The sequence below is a fragment of the Ranitomeya variabilis genome, chromosome 4 (genome assembly GCF_051348905.1).
Source record: "Ranitomeya variabilis isolate aRanVar5 chromosome 4, aRanVar5.hap1, whole genome shotgun sequence".
In the NCBI taxonomy this organism is placed as follows: domain Eukaryota; kingdom Metazoa; phylum Chordata; class Amphibia; order Anura; family Dendrobatidae; genus Ranitomeya; species Ranitomeya variabilis.
This window is the reverse complement of record NC_135235.1, coordinates 588147271-588174129: the sequence shown is the minus strand read 5'-3', so window position 1 is coordinate 588174129 and position 26859 is coordinate 588147271. Positions and strand designations below refer to the sequence as shown.

The window sequence follows — 26859 nt, the reverse complement described above, 5'->3', positions numbered from 1 at the left end:
GATGCTATCAAGGACTTATAATGAATAGAGAGGGACACAGGACAGGGACTAAGGCTATGTGCACACGTTCAGGATTTGCAGGAGAAAATCCTGCTGCATATCCTTATGTTTTGGCACTAAGAACGGTTCTTAAAATACATTTATTTTTTTCCAACGTTTTTGCTATGATTTTGTTGCTTATTTTCCCCACACATTAGTAGGGGTGAAATAAACAGCAAGAATTGACATTATGCAGATTTTAATCTGCAAGGAAAAAATAAGCAACGTGTGCATGAGACTTCAGGGATCTCATTCACTTCACTTGTACTGTAAAACCTTGCACATTTTCCGTGTGCAAATAGTCTTACAGGTAATTGGGGAGAGTCAGAGAGACTAATAATTTATATTTATTGGGTGGCGGAGATTATAGTTAATGGGGGACACAGTACTGCTTATCATTTTATATTTTGATTGGTAGATGGCTAATAGTATGTTAATGGTGTTGTGCATATCTGTATTCAGGGGGGAGACACATGTATGTATCAGTAGCGTAGCTACTGGGGGGGCAGAGGGGGCCTTCGCCCTGGGCCCCGTCACATGAAGGGGCCCACTGTGAGCCGACACTGCCACCTCAGTGATTAGGCACAATACAGCACAGGAGAGCAGTAAAATGCCTGCTCCCCTGTCTGACGGAGATCACGCACGATGGTAGCACAGTGGCCAGTTGTAGAATCTCAGTCCCCCTCCTGCACTGTATTGTGCTGGCTGACCTCAGGAGCTTCTCCCAGGCTGGTTTTTTTCACTCTGTGCAAGCTGGGATTGGCTCAGGGCAGTTACGCTGGGTCCCAGTGGCCACCTTCATTTCACTCAGATACTTCCTGGTCCTGCTGGAAACTTCATGGGTAAGTGGGGATAAAATGTAATAGATTGATAGGCATGTCATAGTCACTGGGGGGTAAATGTGAGAGGATGGGGGTATTGTGGGGGAGGGGGACAGGGCACTGGGGAGTGAATGTGAAAGGATGGGGGTGATGTGGGGGAGGGAGACAGGGCACGGGGGCTGAATGTGAAAGCTGGGGGCCATTGTTACTATACATGGGGGACTCAGGACATTATTAAATGCCAAGTGGGCACTTAAGAAGCATTATTATTTATAAGGGCATCAGTGCGCAGCTACTGGGTGGTAGAGGCTGCTGAGTCGGCTGTCAGTCGGGGTAAGAAGCGCAGTTACAGCGGCTGCTCTCTATACACAGGGCGGCAACTGAAACCGTGCCGGCGCTGCCCTCGAGGCTGCGGTGAGGAATAAAGTTAATTTCCTCCTGGCAGTGTGACTCTCAGTGCAGGTGACGCATGGTGTCAGAACACTATTAACTATTATACTGTGTTTTGGGGGACTAGTGGGGACATCATTCTATGTATAGGGGAACTCTAATGGACATCATACTGTATGTATGGGAGCTGTGGGCCTATCATACTGTGTATAAGGGAGCTGTGAGCATACCATACTGTGTATAGTGGAGCTGTGGGGGCATTATACTGTGTATAAGGGAATTGTGGGGGACATCATACTGTCTATATGGGAGCTGTGGGCCCACCATACTGTGTATAGGGGAGCTATGAAGGCATTATACTGTGCATAGGGGAGCTGTTGGCCCATTAGTCTGTATATAGGGGAGCTCTGGGGGGCATTATACTTTATATAGTGGAGCTCTGTCGGCATAAGACTGTGTATAGGGGAGCGGTGGGCTCATCATACTGTGTAGAGTGGGGCTGTGGGCTCATCATACTGTGTAGTGGGGAGCTGTGGGCTCATCATACTGTGTATAGGGGAGCAGTGGGGACATCATACTGTGTATAGGGGAGCTGTGGGATCATCATAGTGTGTATAGGGAAGCTCTGGGAGCATTATACTGTATATAGGAAAGCTGTGGGCCTACCATACTGTGTATACTCGAGCTGTACATCGGGGCTACTTAGGGTACATTAATAAATGTTAAGTGGACACTTAAACATTATTGCAGTAAAAAATAGTAATAACGGTCCTAGGAGCGCTGGAAATGAGACCAAAACAAGGATTTTAGTGTTGAACCACAACGCGTTTCAACGGTCAAACAGTCTTCCTTCCACAGAACTTCCACCTGATGGAGACGGTTTGACCGTTGAAACGCGTTGTGGTTCAACACTAAAATCCTTGTTTTGGTCTCATTTCCAGCGCTCCTAAGACCGTTATTACTATTTTTTACTGCATTTTGTTTCCTCCTAGAAGGCTATCGGCTGGAGCTGCGGTGGACTCTTTGCTTTTAATTTTAATTTTAACTGTGACCCTCACAGCGCTCCCCAGTGACCGCTTTCTTTTCCCTTGAATTTCACTTAAACATTATTATTATAGGGGCACTCAGAGTACTGTGACCATCAAAATTGCATATGTGGTATTATTACTTTTATGGACAAAATGTGGAGGGCACTAGCACATGGCATTAATGTTTTCTAGGGGTGAATTTTATTATCTAGAGAGCACAGAGTCATTATTACTATGTAAGGGGCACAGTGGTGGCATTACTATGTGGGGTGGTACCATTATTGTACCACACAGCAGGTGCTGTAGGATACATACGGCAGCAGCGGCTCAGTATTAGAGTATCAGCAGAATGAGGAGTTTGTGCAGGTTGGGGATAGATGGGGAGGGGCTGGAAATATGAGAAGTCTGATGTGTCGTTATTGTAATTTCTGTAGACGAGTCCTGGGTGGAGAAGTTGTCATCTTGGTCTGGGCCAGATGGAAAAGACAGGAAAAGTGAACGACTCCATAAGAAGGAGCATTAGCTGTAAGTCTCTATCTATAACTGTACTGTGATCTCTTATATTGTCTGCAGGACTGGTATTTACCAATATATAGTCTCTATATAGAAATATCAGTGTTCATTTTTGTATATACAGGTCCTTCTCAAAAAATTAGCATATAGTGTTAAATTTCATTATTTACCATAATGTAATGATTACAATTAAACTTTCATATATTATAGATTCATTATCCACCAACTGAAATTTGTCAGGTCTTTTATTGTTTTAATACTGATGATTTTGGCCTACAACTCCTGATAACCCAAAAAACCTGTCTCAATAAATTAGCATATTTCACCCATCCAATCAAATAAAAGTGTTTTTTAATAACAAACAAAAAAACCATCAAATAATAATGTTCAGTTATGCACTCAATACTTGGTCGGGAATCCTTTGGCAGAAATGACTGCTTCAATGTGGCGTGGCATGGAGGCAATCAGCCTGTGACACTGCTGAGATGTTATGGAGGCCCAGGATGCTTCAATAGCGGCCTTAAGCTCATCCAGAGTGTTGGGTCTTGCGTCTCTCAACTTTCTCTTCACAATATCCCACAGATTCTCTATGGGGTTCAGGTCAGGAGAGTTGGCAGGCCAATTGAGCACAGTAATACCATGGTCAGTAAACCATTTACCAGTGGTTTTGGCACTGTGAGCAGGTGCCAGGTCGTGCTGAAAAATGAAATCTTCATCTCCATAAAGCATTGACCCTGCCCTTGATGAAACACAGTGGACCAACACCAGCAGCTGACATGACACCCCACACCATCACTGACTGTGGGTACTTGACACTGGACTTCAGGCATTTTGGCATTTCCTTCTCCCCAGTCTTCCTCCAGACTCTGGCACCTTGATTTCCGAATGACATGCAAAATTTGCTTTCATCAGAAAAAAGTACTTGGGACCACTTAGCAACAGTCCAGTGCTGCTTCTGTGTAGCCCAGGTCAGGCGCTTCTGCCGCTGTTTATGGTTCAAAAGTGGCTTTACCTGGGGAATGCGGCACCTGTAGCCCATTTCCTGCACACGCCTGTGCACGGTGGCTCTGGATGTTTCCACACCAGACTCAGTCCACTGCTTCCTCAGGTTCCCCAAGGTCTGGAATCGGTCCTTCTCCACAATCTTCCTCAGGTTCCGGTCACCTCTTCTCGTTGTACAGCGTTTTCTGCCACATTGTTTCCTTCTAACAGACTTACCATTGAGGTGCCTTGATACAGCACTCTGGGAACAGCCTATTTGTTGAGAAATTTCTTTCTGGGTCTTACCCTCTTGCTTGAGGGTGTCAATGATGGCCTTCTTGACATCTGTCAGGTCGCTAGTCTTACCCATGATGGGGGTTTTGAGTAATGAACCAGGCAGGGAGTTTTTAAAAGCCTCAGGTATCTTTTGCATGTGTTTAGAGTTAATTAGTTGATTCAGAAGATTAGGGTAATAGGTCATTTAGAGAACCTTTTCTTGATATGCTAATTTATTGAGACAGGTTTTTTGGGTTATCAGGAGTTGTAGGCCAAAATCATCAGTATTAAAACAATAAAAGACCTGACAAATTTCAGTTGGTGGATAATGAATCTATAATATATGAAAGTTTAATTGTAATCATTACATTATGGTAAATAATGAAATTTAACACTATATGCTAATTTTTTGAGAAGGACCTGTATGTGACCTTGTTATTTTCAGGGCTGCGATGATCATCATGACAAGAGTAATGGCTGGGAGATGTCGACTTGAAGATCTGACGAGATGGAGAAGAAACAGCAGAAAATGGCTCTAATCAGATGAGGCTTCAGCAGTAAGTGCCTGGATGTAGATATTATTCTGTATCTGCACTGTGTGACGTGGAGTGATAATGATATCTGTAAAATCCCTTATTCTACATTCTCGCATTTGCGTGAAATGTCAGTGTGCTTCCAGGATTTTTTATCAGATGGCACACGGACTCATAGAGTTTTATAGGTCCATTCACTCATACATGAAAATCATGAATCTGAGAATGAGATCCGTGAGCGTCAGAGAATGTTCTGTTCTGATCCGATTTTGAGGATCAAAATAGGACCTGCTCAATGCAGCTGTAAAAGCGTGCAGCACACCGACACTGCACACAGATACAGGAATGTAGCCTTATTATGTATAGCACAGTCCCTTAGTATATAATGTACTCACTTACTTGTATAGCACAATCCCTTAGTATATAATGTTCTCACTCATTTTGTATAGCACAGTCCTTTAGTATATAGTGTACTCACTTATATATAACTGTCCCTTAGTATATAATGTACTCACTTATTTTGGATAGCACAGTCCCTTAGTATATAGTGTACTCACTTATTATATACAGCACATTCCTTTAGTGTATAGTGTACTCTCTTAATATGTATAGTGCCGTCCTTAGTTACATAGTCTCCTCTTTTATTATGTGTAACACCGTCTCTAATTACGTACCATCCTAGTTATATATGGTGCCATCCCTTATTATATTGCTTCCTCTGCTGTTATGTACAGCACTGTCTCTTACATGGTGTATTCTTGTTGTTTTTCTTATTCACAGCACCTTCTTTATTACATAATCCTCTCTTGTTAGATATAAAATAACAGTCCATCAGCTCCTCCATTAGAAAAGAAGCTTTCCCATGCTTCATCAGCTGTCATTTCAATATATATAGTATGTTTATACTGCAGTCTCAATGTCTCCTATGTGATGTATATACTGCAGTCTCAATGTCTCCTATGTGATGTATATACAGCAGTCTCGGTGTCTCTTATGTGAAATTCGCATTGGGGTCATCCTCCTCTCACCCTCAAGTTGTATCAGTTTGCCATCTACTAAGATCTCTACTATCATTATGACGTTACTGCTGGGTTTCTGGTTAAACTAATACTTTCCCTACTGCGTTTTATGACTGCTTGTGAACATGCTATGTTTTGATCTTTGGAAGATATACTCTTTGATATTACCCAAATTTGAAATTTGCCTGTACCACATCATATATAATTAAGGACTCGTATATCTCTTTATACGTTTCATGCTACTGTGACTATTTGTCTTATGGTAGTTACATGTAGTTTTTGACACTATTTATTTGCATAGGTAAACTTTTTTCCCCTATGTCACCTTATACTCCGTGAGTGGTGTGATACTCCTTGTCACTGCTGCATAAAATTTTATTTTTCCTCTACGTTATTATGGTGTTTACTGTTTCTTAATAAAATTGTATTTTTATATTGATGATATAGCTGCATTTGCTTCCATTTTGTTTGGATTTTTTGTAATGTATATACAGCAGTCTCAGTGTGTGGTACCGCATAGATTCAGCTTACAGGCGCTCCACAGCCAATTGCCTCGGGCCTTCTGCTACAGCCTGTCTCTTCAGCCTCAACGTCCTCCTTGATACATGTCCTGCCCCTTCGTTTATTTGGCTGCTCCCGGTTTGGCACGCTCGCCTTTTATATCGAGGAACTGCATAATTAAGTTCACCTGACCAGGAGCTCCATTCACATTCTTCCTCTCTGAAACTCTCCCTCTTCTGTTGGGTTCCACAGGGTCTCGGACAGTCTTGGACAGCAGATCGCAGTATCTTTGCACAAATGTCACACAGCGCTTGGGATTCTTTTTTAGCACTCGGTGTCCGCTCTACATCTGCAGCAGGTGGGAGGAGAACAGCCAGAATTCAGCTTTTTTCTTGGTGCTGCAGTCAGACTGTGAATATAATACTTTGCTTTGAAGTAGTGAAGGGGAATTATGTCAGCCTCCGAAATGTTTAGCTCATCTGACATGACATCAGAATCTGTGCCGCCGAGAGATGGATTCCAGAGCGATAGACACATAGCAACTCGCCCCTTAGCCGCCTGCAAATGGCCTCAAAATATTTGCCCTAGAAACTTCCAGCTGCAAATGCAGCTACAAACGTCGGCCTGGGGCCATGACGAGCAGGCGGGCAATTGGAATTACATCGTGCTTTGTCACTAACCTCCATGCGGAGGTGAGAAATGAGACCGTAGATGACCAGGCAATGGCTCCCCATAGAGGTCCATGACGTACGGTCGTCCAACTGGTGGAGAATAGACATTTGTACTGTATTTGTGAACTCAACAACCTGGATCCCAATCTGCACTGATACACTGCAACAAACTAATGGCTTTGTAGGAGCAGACGAGGAGTGGCACTGCTAAAGGAACAAATGCTACAACATAGGGGAATGGCTGTTCAATCTGAACTGTACAGTTCTCTGCAACCCGAGATCACCAGGGAATAAGCCATTCAAATCTCTACTGCCCTATACCACCAGGTAACAAGCTATCTCTGCTACTCTAGACAACGAGGGAAGAATTCATTAACCTCAATAAGGTCCTAGACCACTAAGGAAGAGAACAGGCCAATAACGTCTCATCTGCACTAGACTACCAGAGAACAAACCATTAACCTCTCTACTGCCCTAGACCACCAGCGAAGAAGCTATCTCTAGTACCCTAGACCACCAGGGAAAAGTTAATTAACCCTAATACTGCCCTAGACCATCAAGGAAGAGAAGAAGCTAATAACCTCTCTTCTTCCCTAGACTACCAGGGAGGAAGCCATTAACCTCTCTACTGCACTAGATCACCAGAGAAGAAATTGTTAATATGTTTACTACCTAGAACACCAGGGAAGAAGCCATTAGCACCTTTCTGCTGCTCTAGACCACCAAGCAAGTGTACATTAACCTTTTTTTCTGCCCTATTCCACCATAGAAGAGGCTATTAAACATTTTACCCAATTAAAATATTAGAGTAGAGTAAATTAATCTCTCTGCTTCCCATTATCACCAGGGAAGAAAACTTTAACATCTATACAGACTACTAGGGAAAAAGTCATTAAAATCTCTACTGTTCTAGATAACCACTTAAGGAGTTATTAACCTTTCTACTGCTCTAGACCACCAGGGTACAAATCAACAATCTTTGTACTATCCAAGACCAGGCAAGAGGCTCTTAAATACTCTACTGCCATACACCATACAAAAGCTGCCATTAACCTCTCTAATGCCTTAGATGACCATAGAAAAGGCCATTAATCACTCTATTGCCCTACCCCACCAGAAAAGAAATGCTTAACCTTTATACTGGCCTAGTCCACCAGGGAACAAATCATTATTCTCTCTACTGCCCAAGACCACCAGAGAAGGGTCTATTAACCTCTACTGTCCTACATCACTTAGAATATGCTGTTAACCTCTCTAAAGCCATAGGCGACCACAGAAGAGGGCATTAACTTCTCTAAAGCCATAGACACCCACATAAGAGGCACTTAACCTCTGTGCTGTCCTATGCCACCAGGGAAGAGGTAACTAAACTTTATCTTGCCCTAGACGATCTGGGGGAAAAGTCGTTAACCAATCTAATGCCCTAGACCACCAGGAAAGAGGCTATTAACGTCTTTACCTCCTTAGACTATGAGGAACCAGGCTCCTCCTATTTCCTGGTACCATCAGGGAAGAAGCCTTTAATAACTTTATTGCCCTAGACCACCAGGAAAGAGGCTATTAACCTCTCTACCTCCTTAGACTATGAGGGAACAGACTCCCCCTATTTCCTGGTACCATCAGGGAAGAAGCCTTTAATAGCTTTGCTGCCCTAGACCACTAGTGCAGAAGGTATTAAAATCTGTGGAACCTTAAACCAGCAGGGAAGAAATCATTAAGATCTCCACTGCTCAAGTTCACAAGGGAAGAAGCAGTTAACCTCTCTCCTTACCTAAACCACAAGGAAAAATCCATCAACATTTCTCCTGCTCTAGACCACTAGTCAAGAAGACAATAACATTTTCACTGGTGGTCTGGGGCAGAAGAAAAATCATTAACCTCCCTTCTGCCCATGACCACCAAGGAAAAATTTACTAACATCTCTACGGCTCTGGACCACCAGTGAAGGAGTCATTTACATCTCTACTGCCTTAGACCACCAGGGAAGAGGATATTAACCATTCTACTGCCCTATACCACACAGAAGATGCCATTAACCTCTCTAATGCTTTAGACTAGCAGGGAAGAAGCCATTAACATCTGTACAACCCTAGAATACCTGGGAAGAAGTTGTTAACATCTCTACTGCCTTAGCCTATTAGGAAAATTATAAACTCTCTTCTGCCCTAAACCACCAGTGAAGATGCCGTTAACCTGTCTAACCACTAGACTACCAGGGAACAGACCCTCTTTACTTCATGGGACCATCAGTGAAGAAACCTTTAACCCTAGACCACTAGGGAAAAAAGATTAACATGTCTACTGCTCTATAACAACAAAGGAGGAGATAATAACCTTGCTACTGCTCCTGACCCCCAGGAAACAAATCATTAAACTCTTTACTGCCCTAACCCACTAGCACTAGAGAAGAAGTCATTAAGCATTACATTGCCTTAGGGTACCGTCACACATTGAAATTTCCATCGCTACGACGTTACGATTCGTGACGTTCTAGCGATATCGTTACGATATCGCAGTGTCTGACACGCTACTGCGATCAGACACCCTGCTGAGAATCGTACGTCGTAGCACATCGTTTGGAACTTTCTTTCGTCGCTTGATCACCCGCTGACATCGCTGGATCGTTGTGTGTGACAGCGATCCAGCGATGTCTTCGCTTGTAACCAGGGTAAACATCGGGTAACTAAGCGCAGGGCCGCGCTTAGTAACCCGATGTTTACCCTGGTTACAAGCGTAAACGTAAAAAAACAAACCGTACATACTCACCCGTCGGTGTCCTTCAGGTCCCTTGCCGTCTGCTTCCTGCTCTGAGTGCCGGCCGGAAAGTGAGAGCAGATCACAGCGATGCTGCGCTCTGCTCTCACTGTACGGCTGCACTCAGAGCAGGAAGCAGACGGCAAGGGACCTGAAGGACACCGACGGGTGAGTATGTACGGTTTGTTTTTTTACGTTTACGCTGGTAACCAGGGTAAACATCGGGTTACTAAGCGCGGCCCTGCGCTTAGTTACCCGATGTTTACCCTGGTTACCCGGGGACTTCGGCATCGCTCCAGCGCCGTGATTGCAACGTGTGACCGCAGTCTACGACGCTGGAGCGATGATTATACGACGCTGCGACGTCACGAATCGTGCCGTCGCAGCGATGAAAATTTCAATGTGTGACGGTACCCTAAGACCTCCAAGGAAAAGGCAATTAACATATTTCAGCCCTAGACCACCAGGGAAAAGACTACCAGAGAAGTAGACATTAATATCTGTACAGCCCTACACCAGCAAGGAATAAGGTATTAAAATCAATACAACCATTGACCACTAAGGAATAAGTTATTAAGATCTTCATCTAGTCCACAAGGGAAGAAGCAGTGACCTTCTCTAGTCTCCTGAATCACAAGAGAATAAGTAATTTATATTTCTACAAGAGAAGAAGATGTGGGGCCCCTGCCACAATGGTATCGCCTCCCTAACCAGTGGTGGTATCATGTCTAGAAGTAAATGGAGCTCCCTACCCTAGGTAAACTACACATTCACACACAAGCCCATCACTGACCAGAAGGGGGAGCACAAGCCCCTAGTTTGTAGGGTGACTGGCTCTTCTGGCTGAGGGGAGGAGTAAGAGGGAGAGCAGTGTAGTGTGAAGAAGTGAAGAAGAAGCACGTGGAGTTTCTGGGGTTGGAGCTATGGAAGCCTCATCCTAGGATTGCGAGGAGAGGAGGATATCAGAGTCCTGGTCTAACAGGGATTGCAAACCCTGAGAGCAGAATCTGAAGACCGGGGGACTGCAGGTTCTCTGGCCACCCCTGCAGCACCAAAAGCACCACATTACAGAGGGCTCAGAGCTGAGACTGGGAAAAGAGCTTGCAAAGAGCTCGCAATGTATGATGGCTGTAGCTGCTACAGAACAGACAAGCAGAGAGGACAGATCAGTTCATAAGCTGTTGAATCTCCAAACAGAAGGGCATAGGAAGGAAGGCTTACGCTACGTTCACACTAGCGTTGTGCGCCGTTGCGTCGGCGACGCAACGCACAACGCACGCAAAAACGCATCAAAACGCACGCAAAAACGCTGCGTTTTGCGACGCATGCGTCGGTTTTTGCCGAAAATCGGACGCAAGAAAAATGCAACTTGTTGCGTTTTCTTGGTCCGACGCTTGCGGCAAAAAAGACGCATGTGTTGCACAACGCAACAAAAAAAAACGCATGCGTCCCCCATGTTAAGTATAGGGGCGCATGACGCATGCGTCGCCGCTGCGTCGCCGACGCAAACCCGACGCACATTAGCTTAACGCTAATGTGAACGTAGCCTTATTCTACCCACTTAGGGGAGTGCACTCCAGCTGCTTCCAGACTGGCCAGAGCCTGAACCTAGTGAGCAGAACCCCTGGATTCCACCTGCATCCATCATCAGTAAAAGCAAAGACTGAATTCCTTCGCCTCCTTGCTTCTTTCTGCTGCACTGCTCACTACAACCCCCATCATCACCCCAGGGGCATGCTCCTGCAGAGGGGAGGGATCCATCTTGCTGCATTACCATCTATCCCCTGGGGACCCCACATGCAGCGCTGGCCATCCCTGGCCAGACACCTCAGCTAGCGTCACGTCAAAACCATAAACTATTGTCCTCTGTAAATACTCCCTTTTCACTTGTTCGGTCAGGGCCACGGTGCTGGGCAATCGCCACTATGACATCCCTGATAGACTGCCTGCCTGGCTACCGAGTACCCCGGCCCGTGCGACCGCGGCAAAGACAATAACATCTTTAATGTTTTAGACTACCAGTGAAGATGCAGTTAGCATCTCTATTGTCCTAGCCCAACAGGGAAGAAAACAATTACCCCTCTATTGCTTTACAGCACCAAGGAAGTCATTAATGCTACCACTATAGGAGACAACCAAGGAATAGGCATGAGCAGACCCGTGGAAGTTTAAGTTCTGGTACCTGACCAGAACTTTAGTCCAAAGTTCTATTTGGGCACCAGAACTGTACCTGAACTTGAACCAGAATTAGAACCTTATTGATAGCAATGGAGACTCGAACTTTGGATCTGGAAAAAAAATCTCACCCTCCCTATCTCTCTGTGTTCAGCAATTAGCATAGGACACTAACTATACGAAACCCAAACTTTTAAGTTCAGATCCGCTCAACTCTACCAGAGAAGCAAACTTTAAAACCCACGCTCCCCTAGACCAGCTGGGACATAACCATAACCAATGTTACAAACAACCAAGAAAGCAGCAATTAACATCTCCACTATCGACCACAATGGACACAACTATTACTCCTCTCCACTACTCTAAACAGCCATGGAAGCAGCCATTGACACTTCTACCATTCTAGATCATTAGGGATATAGACATTAACCCCTCCACTACCCTAGACATCCAGGGAAGTGACCATTAATACCTTCACTACCTTAAGGTACCTTCACACGAAACGACGCTGCAGCGATAGCGACAACGATGCCGATCGCTGCAGTGTCGCTGTTTGATCGCTGGAGAGCTGTCACACAGACCGCTCTCCAGCGACCAACGATGCCGAGGTCCCCGGGTAACCAGGGTAAACATCGGGTTGCTAAGCGCAGGGCCGCGCTTAGTAACCCGATGTTTACCCTGGTTACCAGCGTAAAATGTAAAAAAAACAAACACTACATACTTACATTCGCGTCCCCCGGCGTCCGCTTCCTGCACTGACTGACTGACTGAGCGCCGGCAGTAGCAGGGCACAGCGGTGACGTCACCGCTGTGCTGTGCTTTCACTTTCACTTTGCGGCGCTCAGTCAGTGTGGGAAGCGGACGCCGGGGGATGCGAATGTAAGTATGTACTGTTTGTTTTTTTTTACATTTTATACTGGTAACCAGGGTAAACATCGGGTTACTAAGCGCGGCCCTGCGCTTAGTAACTCGATGTTTACCCTAGTTACCAGTGTAAAACATCGCTGGTATCGTTGCTTTTGCTGTCAAACACAACGATACACGGCGATCGGACGACCAAATAAAGTTCTGAACTTTATTCAGCGACCAGCGACATCACAGCAGGATCCTGATCGCTGCTGCGTGTCAAACTAAACGATATCGCTAGCCAGGACGCTGCAACGTCACGGATCGCTAGCGATATCGTTACAAAGTCGTTTCGTGTGAAGGTACCTTTAGATCACCATTCATGAAATAAGCTTCTGCACTATCCTAGATCACAAATGTAAAAGAAATTAATATTCATTTCACGTTCCTGTACCACCAGTGTACCTGTCTGTGCACATCTGCCTCCTACAGAGATGATGAAGAATCAGAAACATGATCCACCCATCAACAATAACAGTTTTATAAGAGAGAACTGACAGACATTGTTCCTATCAGAGCTTCCTGGAAATGTCACATCTTCTTGTGATTTCCGTTGATGACTCATTGTGCTTTTGTCTTTTACTGTGCATTAAATCATGTGAAAAAAAGTATAAAACGATTGTCAACCTACTGTGCAGCACCTGTAATACATCTACAATGTACCTACAAGTGTTCCTAAAACAGAAACTAAAGACAATGATTCTTGTAGTGGACATTATTATATTACAGTGTGTTCTGTCTCCGCCATCTAAATTGTTACCTCTGATTATCTGTTTGCATAATCGCAGTTTCTCAGTATACAGTATTGATATATTCATGCCTTTATTCATCTGTAGTGCTTTGGCTCCCTCTAGCGGTCAGAGATATGTTGACTGTTCTATTTTTCTGCTATGTATTTTTTATGTCTGATCCTCCTTTGCAATGCATTATGGTAGCTCAGCCCACATTTCCCTCCAGTTTTCATTCACTTCCTCTAGTTTGCCTTCCAGGGAAGACGCTTACACTTCATTCCCCTTGCGATTGCATTGCCGGTATGTCTTTATGTTTTTTTCTCTAGATATTTCTGCTCTATATTAGCCTAGCTTAACCAGTTGCACTCCTAGTTCAGTTACTAGCCTTCTAAATGTAATGCATAATGTTTATCATGTGTAGTATGTATCGTTCTATACCATGTACTGATTCCATGTATATCATTGTTCACAGTTTCACCGCATCAATATACCACTACGTTTAATAAAGCACAGACTCAACCACAGTCTCGTTATTGGACCTGGTATAGCGGTTTAGCTGACTGGATAGCTACAATGAGCCTGCCTCATTTAGTGAGGACAGAACAGTGAAACGGCAGCCATCCAACTAGTGGGATTCAAGTCACCGGCTACTCAGAGACTAAATACAGCTACAGCAATCTCTGCACAGCCAAGCACTTTCCCAAGACACCATGTCTCACAAATCGCATAGAACAAGATCTGTTACTTCCGTTTCCTCAAAGACAACATCCATCACCAGCGCGGTTGCCATTGCCCGCGCAAATGCTGAAGCCGCCAAAATACGAGCGAGCTTTGCTGACCAAGAGATGCAACTTAAATTAGAAAAAGCACGCCTAGATGATGAAGAGAGAAGGTCACGCTTAGAGAGAGCACGCATAGATCATGAGAGAGCCGATCAAGAGAGAAGGATGCAGTTAGAAAAGGCACGTGTGGATGCCGCCTTAGAAAGCCTAGCAGCAAAAAGGGAAGCTGCCGCAGCCCTCGCTGAAGCGGAATCGCTAGAAGCCGCGCAAAGTCCCAAGCCGCATAGCCAAAGCAGTATGTCGAGTCTGGAGTTTCCACTACAAGACTCACCACAACGCACATCTCAGTATGTTAATGAACTTCCTGATCCAAACTATAACCCTGAACCAGTACCAAAACAAGAGTACGACGTCTCCAGCGAAGTTAGCGAGAGTCATCACGAGGCTCAGCTCCAGGACAGAAACAAACTCGAAAACGTGACACAAAACAACTCTGCTAATGACTACCTTGCCTCTCACCAGGTAACCAATGTGGATCACCCTGCTGACACACCGTACGTCAGACCGAAGCAATACGACACCGGCTGGCGCCACCCTGAGGACACTAACAGGTATGAACGCACCTCACATCACTATCAGGGCGATCCATCACCAGTGTACTCCACCGACAACCGGTTCACAACAGAATTTGCCAAGTTCTTCACACGACGTGAACTGGTTGCCAAGGGACTCATGAAATTCACTGACCAAGCTGAAGGTTACAGAGCTTGGAAAGCTTCCTTCCAAAATGTCATTAGAGACTTGGGGCTACAACACAGGGAAGAGATAGACCTGTTAGTCAAATACCTGGGAGAAGAGTCAGTCAAACACGCAGTAAGGATCAGAGACATTAATATAAACCGCCCTGAGACCGGCCTCAAAGAGATCTGGAAGAGGCTGGATGAGTGTTATGGCTCAGCAGAAGTAATAGAAAGAGCCTTGTTCAAAAGAATCGATGACTTTCCTAAAATTTCTAACAAAGGTCTCCAGAAACTTAGAGAGCTAAGCGACCTACTAAAGGAAGTCCAAGTTGCCAAATACGAGGACGACCTACAGGGACTTGCATTTCTCGACACAGCCAGAGGTGTTAACCCTATAGTCCAGAAGTTGCCCTACAATCTACAGGAGAGGTGGCTCACACATGGTTCCACGTACAAATACAAACACAGTGTTCCATTTCCCCCCTTCTCCGTTTTTGTAGACTTTATACACCAACAAGCGAGAATTAGAAACGATCCCAGCTTTGACTTTGCAATGCCATATGCCACACCGTCACCACCTGCAAATCCACGCAGAACATCTGTGGCAGTACACAAGACTTATGTTTCTTCTCCAGGTTCTAATTACAGGTCTGCTGGCTGCTCCCAATCAGAGACAAAGGTGCAGGACCCTGACAAGCAGTGCCCACTTCATCAGAAGCCTCATCCTCTCCTGAAATGCAGAGCCTTCAGAGGAAAATCTATGCCAGACCGCAGAAGCTTCCTGAAAGAGAACGGTATCTGCTACAAGTGCTGCTCGTCCACAACTCATCTCGCCAAGGACTGCAAGGTCAGTGTAAAATGCACAGAATGTGGCACCACAGACCATAACACTGCTCTACACCCAGGCCCAGCTCCATGGAGTGCACAAAACACGCCAGCTGACAGTGAGCATGGCGGGGAGGAAAGGAACACTGATACAGCTACGCCAGAGATCACTTCACAATGTACCGAGGTCTGCAAAGGGACAATAGACAGTAGGTCCTGTTCAAAAATATGCCTTGTCAGAGTATACCCGAAGGGCCATAGAGACCAAGCTGTGAGACTGTATGCTATCTTGGATGATCAAAGTAATCGATCCTTGGCTAGATCAACTTTCTTTGACCTATTCAACATCAAAGGGCCAAGCACTCCCTACTCATTAAAGACATGTGCAGGTACTGTGACAACAGCGGGCAGGAAAGCTACAGACTACCAAATCGAGTCATTAGACGGACAATTCTGCCTACCACTACCTACGATCATCGAATGCAACCAGATCCCAGACAACAGATCTGAAATCCCTACGCCAGATGTAGCAATCCATCACGCTCACTTAAAGCAAATAGCACACCTTATACCAGAACTCGACCATCAGGCCCAGATAATTCTGCTGTTGGGGAGAGATATCCTGCAGGTTCATAAAGTGAGACGTCATATCAATGGACTCCACAATGCTCCCTATGCCCAAAGGCTAGACCTAGGATGGGTCATAATTGGCAACGTATGCTTGGGACGCATGCACGCCCCATCTTCTGTGACAAGCATGCTGACAAATACATTGGAGAAAGGACGACCATCTCTGTTTCAACCTTGTATCAATGAGTTCCATGTCAGGGAACTGCCACACAGCATCCAACTGCCCAACCATTTAATAGACTTTACTCACGACAGCAGTATAGTGTCGGGAAGCTATGAGGATCAGTTAGGGTGCACAGTCTTCCAGAGAACTAAACAGGACAACCAAGTGGCAATGTCGGTAGAGGACAAGTTGTTCTTAGAGGTAATGGACAAGGGACTCGTTAAAGATGAGACCAACAGCTGGGTCGCACCTCTTCCCTTCAAAACCCACAAACCACGTCTACCGAACAACAAAAATCAGGCATTACAACGTTTCTCCTCTCTCAAACGTAATCTGCAAAAGAAACCAGAGATGAAAGATCACTTTTTCTCCTTTATGTCAAAGATTTTTGAAAACCGTCACGCAGAACTAGCTCCCACTCTCAAAGACTCTGAAGAATGCTGGTTCCTACCTATGTTCGGAGTATACCACCCTAAGAAACCAGGCCAGATTAGAGTCGTGTTCGATTCCAGTGCCAAATTTAATGATGTCTCCCTAAATGACGTTCTACTAACAGGACCAGACCTCAATAACAAACTGCTGGGAGTACTTATGCGCTTCCGTAAGGATTCCATTGCCTTCATCGCTGACATCCAGCAAATGTTCCATTGTTTCCTTGTGAGAGAGAGAGACAGGAACTTCCTAAGATTCTTCTGGTACAGAGACAATGATCCCACTAAAGAAGTCACAGAGTATCGCATGAGAGTGCACATCTTTGGCAACAGTCCTTCCCCTGCAGTCGCCATTTATGGACTCAAAAGGTCGGCTCAGGAAGGAGAAGCAGAATACGGAGCAGATGTCAGACAATTCATAGAAAAGGACTTTTATGTCGATGACTGTCTGAAAGCCATGCCTTCAAATGAGACTGCCATCAGTCTTCTCAGGAGAGCCCAGGACATGCTTGCCTGCTCGAACCTAAGGCTTCATAAAATAGCCTCAAACAGCCAAGAACTCATGGAAGCGTTCCCTTCTCAGGACCTATGCAATGGTCTCAGAGACCTGGACCTGGGGTCAGACCCCGCACCAATGCAACGCAGCCTTGGGCTTCTCTGGAATCTACAGTCAGACACTTTCACCTTTCAGGTCAACCAGGAAGAAAGGCCTTTTACACGTAGAGGCGTCCTGTCTACCATCAACAGTCTGTACGATCCCTTGGGTTTCGCAGCTCCTGTTACTATACAAGGCAAGGCCCTACTAAGAGACTTAACTAGGGAAACATCTGACTGGGATGCACCTCTGCCACCTGATAAGAGGATCCAGTGGGAAGAGTGGAAGAACTCGTTAGCGGCACTCTCCAACCTGAATGTGCCAAGACCATACGCCCCTGTGCCATCTACTGAAATACAAAGCCAAAGACTGTACGTATTTGCAGATGCTTCTGTCAAAGCGATTGCCGCTGTTGCCTACCTGAGAACTGTAGACTCCAAAGGTCAGTGCCACATTGGCTTCATTATGGGGAAGGCCAAACTCCCACCACAACCAGAGCACACTATACCCAGGTTAGAGCTTTGTGCCGCAGTCCTAGCCATTGAGTTAGCAGAGTTCATCACATCCGAAATGGATATCGACCTGACACAGGCCAAGTTCTACTCAGACAGCAAAGTAGTCCTGGGATATATCCACAACGAAACCAGGCGATTCTACGTTTATGTCAATAACAGAGTGCTACGAATCAGGAGATCAGTTCATCCAAAGCAGTGGCATTACATACCCACAGACCAGAATCCTGCAGATCATGCAACTAGAGCAGTTGACGCAAGTCGACTAGGAAGCACAACGTGGCTGTCAGGACCAAAACTATTGTACATTGAGGAATGTTTTCCAGACACCTTTGAACTAGTAGGAGAGGACTCAGATGCTGAAATCCGCCCTCAGGTGTCTACACTTCATACAATGACCTCTGTTATCCAGCTTGGATCTTGCAGGTTCGACAGATTCTCAAGCTGGAAGTCACTTACTCGAGCTATTACCTGCCTGACTCATATAGCTCGCTCATTCAAGACCACCAGAACTTGTGGCACAGAAAAATGTAAAGGTTGGCATCTTTGTAAAAATACCTATGTTACCTCCGACTTAGAGTTCTCTAGAAATCACATCATCCTCACTGTTCAAAGAGAATCCTACTTTGCAGAAATCCAATGTCTTATCAACAAAGCTCCAATACCAGTGAGCAGCGTATTGAGAAAACTCGACCCATTCATTGACAACAGTGGCCTGCTGAGAGTAGGAGGCCGACTCAAAGAAGCTGAGATGGAGTTTGTGGAGAAATTCCCTCTTATACTTCCCGGAAAATGTCATGTTGCCTACCTAATCGTACAACATTACCACAATCTGGTCAAGCACCAAGGAAGACTATTTACGGAAGGAGCCATCAGGTCCGCCGGTGTGTGGATCGTCGGTGCAAAGAGACTCATCAGTAGTGTCATCTACAAATGTATTACCTGCCGTAAGCTTCGTGGTTCGACTCAAACTCAAAAGATGGCTGACCTACCAGCAGATAGACTCAGCCCAGACCCTCCCTTTACCAGCGTTGGTCTCGATGTGTTTGGGCCTTGGTCAGTTGTTACACGTCGTACTAGAGGCGGCCAAGCCAATAGTAAACGTTGGGCAGTCATGTTCACTTGCATGTCAATCAGAGCCGTCCACATAGAGGTCATTGAGTCCCTCGACACGTCAAGCTTCATCAATGCCTTAAGACGCTTTATTGCCATCCGTGGTCCTATCAAGCACATACGCTCAGACAGAGGTACCAACTTCGTCGGTGCAGCAAAGGAATTGGGAATACCTTCAAATCTAGACTATAAGACTCTTGAGAGGTTCCTCAGTGACCAAAGTTGCACATGGTCATTCAACCCACCTCATTCTTCACATATGGGAGGATCTTGGGAGCGAATGATTGGTCTAGTACGGAGAATTCTTGACTCCACTCTTCTTCAAGAAGGAGCAGCGAGGCTCACCCATGAAAGCCTCATCACCTTCATGGCAGAAGCTGCAGCTATAATTAACGCAAGACCCCTGGTTCCAGTTCCTAACGACCCTGAGGAGCCCTTGCTATTGACTCCAACTACTCTACTTACCCAGAAAACGGGACTGTCCAGTGCCCCTCCAGGAGGATTCGATGCTAAGGACCTCTACAAGCGCCAATGGAGACAGGTACAAAGTCTTGCAAATACTTTCTGGGACAGGTGGCGCAAACAATATTTGTCTACCCTGCAGCCACGTACGAAGTGGCAATCTACTAAACCTAATCTGAACGTAGGTGACCTTGTTCTTGTGAAAGACTGTCAAATTCATCGGAACCAGTGGCCACTTGGTCTAGTTACCGCAACGTTCCCCAGCAAGGACGGCTACGTCCGCAAAGTTGAACTAAGGATGACCAAAGGGAATGAACCTAAGACATTTTCCAGACCGGTATCTGAACTGGTCCTATTGTTGCCTTCGGAAGAAAGGAGTAGTGACATCCGTTGATGTCAGACGGGGAGTGTTCTGTCTCTGCCATCTAAATTGTTACCTCTGATTATCTGTTTGCATAATCGCAGTTTCTCAGTATACAGTATTGATATATTCATGCCTTTATTCATCTGTAGTGCTTTGGCTCCCTCTAGCGGTCAGAGATATGTTGACTGTTCTATTTTTCTGCTATGTATTTTTTATGTCTGATCCTCCTTTGCAATGCATTATGGTAGCTCAGCCCACATTTCCCTCCAGTTTTCATTCACTTCCTCTAGTTTGCCTTCCAGGGAAGACGCTTACACTTCATTCCCCTTGCGATTGCATTGCCGGTATGTCTTTATGTTTTTTTCTCTAGATATTTCTGCTCTATATTAGCCTAGCTTAACCAGTTGCACTCCTAGTTCAGTTACTAGCCTTCTAAATGTAATGCATAATGTTTATCATGTGTAGTATGTATCGTTCTATACCATGTACTGATTCCATGTATATAATTGTTCACAGTTTCACCGCATCAATATACCACTACGTTTAATAAAGCACAGACTCAACCACAGTCTCGTTATTGGACCTGGTATAGCGGTTTAGCTGACTGGATAGCTACAATGAGCCTGCCTCATTTAGTGAGGACAGAACACAGTGCCTTGCGAAAGTATTCAACTCCCTGGAACTTTTCAACCTTTTCCCACAGATCACGCTTCAAACATAAAGATACCAAATGTAAATTTTTGCTGAAGAATCAACAACAAGTGGAACACAATTGTGAAGTTGAACGAAATGTATTGGTTATTTTACATTTTTATGGAAATTCAAAAACTGAAACGTGGGGTGTGCAATATTATTCGGCCCCTGTAACTTAATACTTTGTTGCGCCACCTTTTGCTGTGATTACAGCTGCAAGTCCCTTGGGGTATGTCTCTATCAGTTTTGTACATCGAGAGACTGAAATTTTTGCCCATTCTTCCTTGGCAAACAGCTCGAGCTCAGTGAGGTTTGAGGTTTACCACCAAGGGTGGTTTGCACGTTAATGACCGGGCCAATTTTTACAATTCTGACCACTGTCCCTTTATGAGGTTATAACTCTGAAACGCTTCAACGGATCCTCATCATTCTGACACTGTTTTCTCGTGACATATTGTACTTCATGAGAGTGGTAAAATTTCTTCGATAAGACTTGCGTTTATATGTGAAAAAAATGGAAATTTGGCCGAAACTTTTAAAATTTCGCAATTTTCCAACTTTGAATTTTTATGCCCTTAAATTACAGAGATATGTCACACAAAATACTTAATAATTAACATTTCCCACATGTCTACTTTACATCAGCACAATTTTGGAACCAACATTTTTCTTTGTTAGGGAGTTATAAGTGTTAAGAGTTGACCAGCAATTTCTCATTTTTACAACACCATTTTTTTTAGGGACCACATCTCATTTGAAGTCATTTTGAGGGGTCTATATGATAGACAATACCCAAGTGTGACACCATTCTAAAAACCGCACCCCTCAAGGTGCTCAAAACCACATTCAAGAAGTTTATTAACCCTTCAGGTGTTTCACAGGAATTTTTGGAATGTTTAAATAAAAATGAACATTTAACTTTTTTTCACACAAAATTTATTTCAGCTCCAATTTGTTTTATTTTACCAAAGGTAACAGGAGAAAATGGACCCCAAAAGTTGTTGTACAGTTTGTCCTGAGTACGCTGATACCCCATATGTGGGGGTAAACCACTGTTTGGGCGCATGGCAGAGCTCGGAAGGGAGGGAATGCCATTTGACTTTTCAATGCAAAATTGACTGGAATTGAGATGGGACGCCATGTTGCGTTTGGAGAGCACTGATGTGCCTAAACATTGAAACCCCCCACAAGTGACACCATTTTGGAAAGTAGACCCCTTAAGGAACTTATCTAGATGTGTGGTGAGCACTGTGACCCAACAAGTGCTTCACAGAAGTTTATAATGCAGAGCCGTAAAAATAAAAAATCATTTTTTCACAAAAATGATTCTTCGCTCCCAATTTTTTATTTTCCCAAGAGTAAGAGAAGAAATTGGACCCCAAAAGTTGTTGTGCAATTTGTCCTGAGTATGCTGATACCCCATATGTGGGTGTAAACCACTGTTTGGGCGCATGGCAGAGCTCGGAAGGGAAGGAGCGCCGTTTGACTTTTCAATGCAAAATTGACTGGAATTGAGATGGGACGCCATGTTGCGTTTGGAGAGCACTGATGTGCCTAAACATTGAAACCCCCCAAAAGTGACATAATTTTGGAAAGTAGACCCCCTAAGGAACTTATCTAGATGTGTGGTGAAAGCTTTGAACCCCCAAGTGTTTCACTACAGTTTATAACGCAGAGCCGTGAAAATAAAAATTATTTTTTTCCCACAAAAATTATTTTTTATTCCCCAGTTTTGTATTTTCCCATGGGTAACAGGAGAAATTGGATGCCAAAAGTTGTTGTCCAATTTGTCCTGAGTACGCTGATACCCCATATGTGGGGGGAAACCACTGTTTGGGTGCATTGCAGAGCTCGGAAGGGAAGGAGCGCCTTTTGGAATGCAGACTTAGATGGAATGGTCTGAAGGCGTTACATTGCGTTTGCAGAGCCCCTAATGTACTTAAACAGTAGAAACCCCCCACAAGTGACCCCATATTGGAAACTAGACCCCCAAGGAACTTATCTAGATGTGTTGTGAGAACTTTGAACCCCCAAGTGTTTCACTACAGTTTATAACGCAGAGCCATGAAAATAAAAAATCATTTTTTTCCTACAAAAATGTTTTTTTAGCCCCCCAAATTTTTTATTTTCCCAAGGGTAACAAGAGAAATTGGACCCCAAAAGTTGTTATCCAATTTGTCCTGAGTACACAATGTTGGGGTAAATCCCTGTTTGGGCACACGGGAGAGCTCGGAAGGGAAGGAGCACTGTTTTACGTTTTCATCACAGAATTGGCTGGAATTGAGATCGGACGCCATGTCGTGTTTGGAGAGCCCCTGATGTGCCTAAACAGTGGAAACCCCCACTTCTTACTGAAACCTTAGCCCCAACCCTAACCCTAGCCCCAACCCTAGCCCTAACCCTACCCCCAATCCTAGCCCTAACCCTAGCCCTAACCCTAGCCCTAACCCTAATGGGAAAATGGAAATAAATACATTTTTTTCATTTTATTATTTTTCCGTAACTAAGGGGGTGATGAAGGGGGGTTTGATTTACTTTTATAGCGTCTTTTTAGCGGATTTTTATGCCCCCTCCCTGCGCGATGCTTCCCTGTACCGCTGGAATGCTGCGATCATGTTTGATCGCAGTGTTCTGGGGGTTAATGTGCCAGAAGCGGCCTGTGACTGCTCCTGGCACATAGTGCCGGATGTCAGCTGCGATAGTCAGCTGACACCCGGCCGCGATCGGCCGCGCTCCCCACGTGAGCGCGGCCGATCACTGTTGTGGATTCTGTTTGCGGGCTCCCTCTGGTGGTTACTGCTGGTACTGGGTGACTTTTGTGGGTTGCGGCCTTTGGTTTCCATCTGTCCATCAGAGGCTGGGTGTTTCCTATTTTACCTGGCCTCTCTGTCATTTCCCTTGCCGGCTATCAATGTGTTCAGATGTGCTCTGTTTGGTTCCTGCCTACCTGCTCCCAGATCTTTCAGGATAAGCTAAGTGCTGATTTTCAGTTGTTTGGTTTTTTTGTCCAGCTTGCTTAGAATGTCTCTTTGTTAGCTGGTTGCTCTAGTGGACTGAGGTTCTCCCCATGTGCCATGAGTTGGCACATGGGTTCTTGTAATCTCAGGATGGTTTTTTTTGATTAGGGTTTTTTGCTGACCGCTCAGTCCCCTTTTGTGTCATTCTGCTTTCTAGTTTTCAGCGGGCCTCTATTTGCTAAAGCTATATACATCATCTCTATGTGTGTGCCTTCCTCTCATTTCACCGTCAATACATGTGGGGGGCAACTATATCTTTGGGGTTAATTCCTCTGGAGGCAAGTGAGGTCTTTGTTTTCTCTGCAGTACTAGTTAGCTCTTAGGCTGGTGCGTGGCGTCTAGAACCAACGTAGGCACGCTCCCTGGCTATCTCTAGTTGCGTTTGTCAGGCGTAGGGCAGCGGTCAGCCCAGGTTCCATCACCCTAGAGCTCGTCCGATATTTTTTATACTTTGCTCATCCTGTGCTATCCCTAGCCATTGGGGATTCATGACAGTATAGCCGGCCCACAAAGTGTTAATTGTTTGGGCTGAAGCAGGAGAATAAGAAGTGTTCAAGGAAAATTTTTTTTTTTTTTTCCTTCAGAGTTTTGCTGCCTAGCCCTTAATTGCTGTCTAGCTGCTTCTTACCTCCTCTTAACCCTTGAATGGCTCTGATCTTAGCTGTTTATCATGGATGTCCAGAGTTTGGCTTCCAGCCTGAGTAATCTCGCGACAAAGGTTCAAAACATACAGGATTTCGTTGTTCACACTCCCATGTCTGAACCTAGAATTCCTATTCCAGAGTTTTTTTCTGGAGATAGATCTACCTTCCTGAATTTCAGGAACAATTGTAAATTGTTTCTCTCTTTGAAATCTCGCTCCTCTGGAGACCCTGCTCAACAGGTCAAGATTGTTATATCGTTCCTACGGGGCGACCCTCAGAATTGGGCATTTGCATTGGCACCAGGGGATCCTGCATTGCTCAGTGTGGATGCGTTTTTTCTGGCATTGGGATTGCTCTATGAGGAACCTAACCTAGGGATTCAGGCTGAAAAGGCTTTATTAGCCCTCTCTCAGGGGCATGATGAAGCGGAAATATATTGTCAGAAATTTCGGAAATGGTCGGTGCTTACTCAGTGGAATGAGTGCGCCCTGGCTGCAAACTTCAGAAATGGTCTTTCTGAGGCCATTAAGGATATTATGGTGGGGTTCCCTGCGCCTACAGGTCTGAATGAGTCTATGGCTATGGCCATTCAGATTGATCGGCGTTTACGGGAGCGCAAACCCGTGCACCAGTTGGCGGTGTCTTCTGAACAGGCACCTGAGACTATGCAATGTGATAGAATTCAGTCCAGAAGTGAACGGCAAAATTATAGGCGGAAAAATGGTTTGTGTTTTTATTGTGGTGATTCAGCTCATGTTATATCAGCATGCTCTAAACGCACAAAAAGGGTTGATAAATCTTTTGCCATTGATACTCTGCAGTCTAAGTTCATTTTGTCTGTGACTCTGATTTTTTCACTGTCTTCCATTTCCGTCGATGCCTATGTGGATTCAGGCGCTGCCCTGAGTCTTATGGATTGGTCATTTGCTAAACGCTGCGGTTTTAGTCTAGAGCCTCTGGAAGTTCCTATTCCTCTGAAAGGAATTGATTCTACACCATTGGCTATGAATAAACCGCAGTATTGGACACAAGTGACCATGCGCATGACTCCCGTTCATCAGGAGGTGATTCGCTTCCTTGTACTGTATAATTTACATGATGTACTAGTGCTTGGTCTGCCATGGTTACAAACTCATAATCCTGTCCTGGACTGGAAAACAATGTCTGTGCTAAGCTGGGGATGTCACGGGGTTCATGATGATGCACCTCCGATTTCTATAGCTTCATCTACTCCTTCGGAGATCCCTGCGTTTTTGTCGGATTATAGGGATGTTTTTGAGGAGCCTAAGCTCAATTCGCTCCCTCCCCATAGAGAGTGTGACTGTGCTATAGAATTGATTCCTGGCAGTAAGTTCCCTAAGGGTCGTTTATTTAATCTGTCACTGCCAGAGCATACTGCTATGCGGAATTATATTAAGGAGTCCTTGGAAAAGGGACATATTCGTCCATCTTCGTCCCCTCTGCGAGCAGGTTTTTTTTTCGTGGCAAAAAAAGATGGTTCCCTGAGGCCTTGTATAGATTATCGCCTTCTGAATAAGATTACAGTCAAATACCAGTATCCATTGCCATTATTTACTGATTTGTTTGCTCGCATTAAGGGGGCTAGGTGGTTCACTAAAATAGATCTTCGTGGTGCGTATAATCTGGTGCGGATAAAACAGGGTGATGAGTGGAAAACCGCATTTAATACGCCTGAGGGCCATTTTGAGTATTTGGTAATGCCTTTTGGACTCTCCAATGCTCCGTCAGTCTTTCAGTCCTTTATGCACAATATTTTTCCGTGAATATCTGGATAAGTTTATGATTGTGTATTTGGATGATATTTTGGTGTTTTCTGATGACTGGGAGTCTCATGTTCTACAGGTCAGGAAGGTGTTTCAAGTTTTGCGGGCCAATTCTCTGTTTGTGAAGGGCTTAAAGTGTCTCTTCGGAGTCCAGAAGATTTCTTTTTTGGGGTACATTTTTTCTCCTTCTACTATTGAGATGGATCCCGTTAAGGTTCAGGCTATTTGTGACTGGACACAACCTACATCTGTTAAGAGCCTTCAGAAGTTCTTGGGGTTTGCTAATTTTTATCGTCGGTTCATTGCTAATTTTTCCAGTATTGTTAAACCTTTGACTGATTTGACTAAAAAGGGTGCTGATGTTGCTGATTGGTCTCCTGCGGCCGTGGAGGCCTTTCGGGAACTTAAGCGCCGGTTTTCTTCTGCTCCTGTGTTGTGTCAACCAGATGTTTCACTTCCTTTCCAGGTGGAGGTTGATGCTTCCGAGATTGGAGCGGGGGCGGTTTTGTCACAGAGAAGTTCTAATGGCTCGGTGATGAAGCCATGTGCTTTCTTCTCTAGAAAATTCTCGCCCGCCGAGCGCAATTATGATGTGGGTAATCGGGAGCTTTTGGCCATGAAGTGGGCATTTCAGGAGTGGCGTCATTGGCTTGAGGGTGCTAAACATCGCGTGGTGGTCTTGACTGATCACAAGAATCTCACTTACCTTGAGTCTGCCAGGCGTTTGAATCCTAGACAGGCTCGTTGGTCGTTATTTTTTTCTCAT

General features: G+C 44.9%; 1 long non-coding RNA gene across 2 annotated transcripts in view; it reads left to right on the top strand.

Annotated features, from left to right (window-relative positions):
* The first annotated feature begins 806 nt into the window (after positions 1-806).
* LOC143769201 (uncharacterized) overlaps positions 807-26859 on the top strand; it is a 53149-nt gene continuing 27096 nt past the window's right edge. Inside the window, exons 1-4 of one of the 2 annotated variants that reach the window (XR_013214258.1) lie at positions 807-881; positions 2713-2803; positions 4494-4605; positions 6354-6459. This is a non-coding gene — a long non-coding RNA (uncharacterized LOC143769201). Of the gene's footprint in view, positions 882-2712; positions 2804-4493; positions 4606-6353; positions 6460-26859 lie in introns of those variants that run through there. The other variant, XR_013214257.1, reaches the window with a different exon arrangement.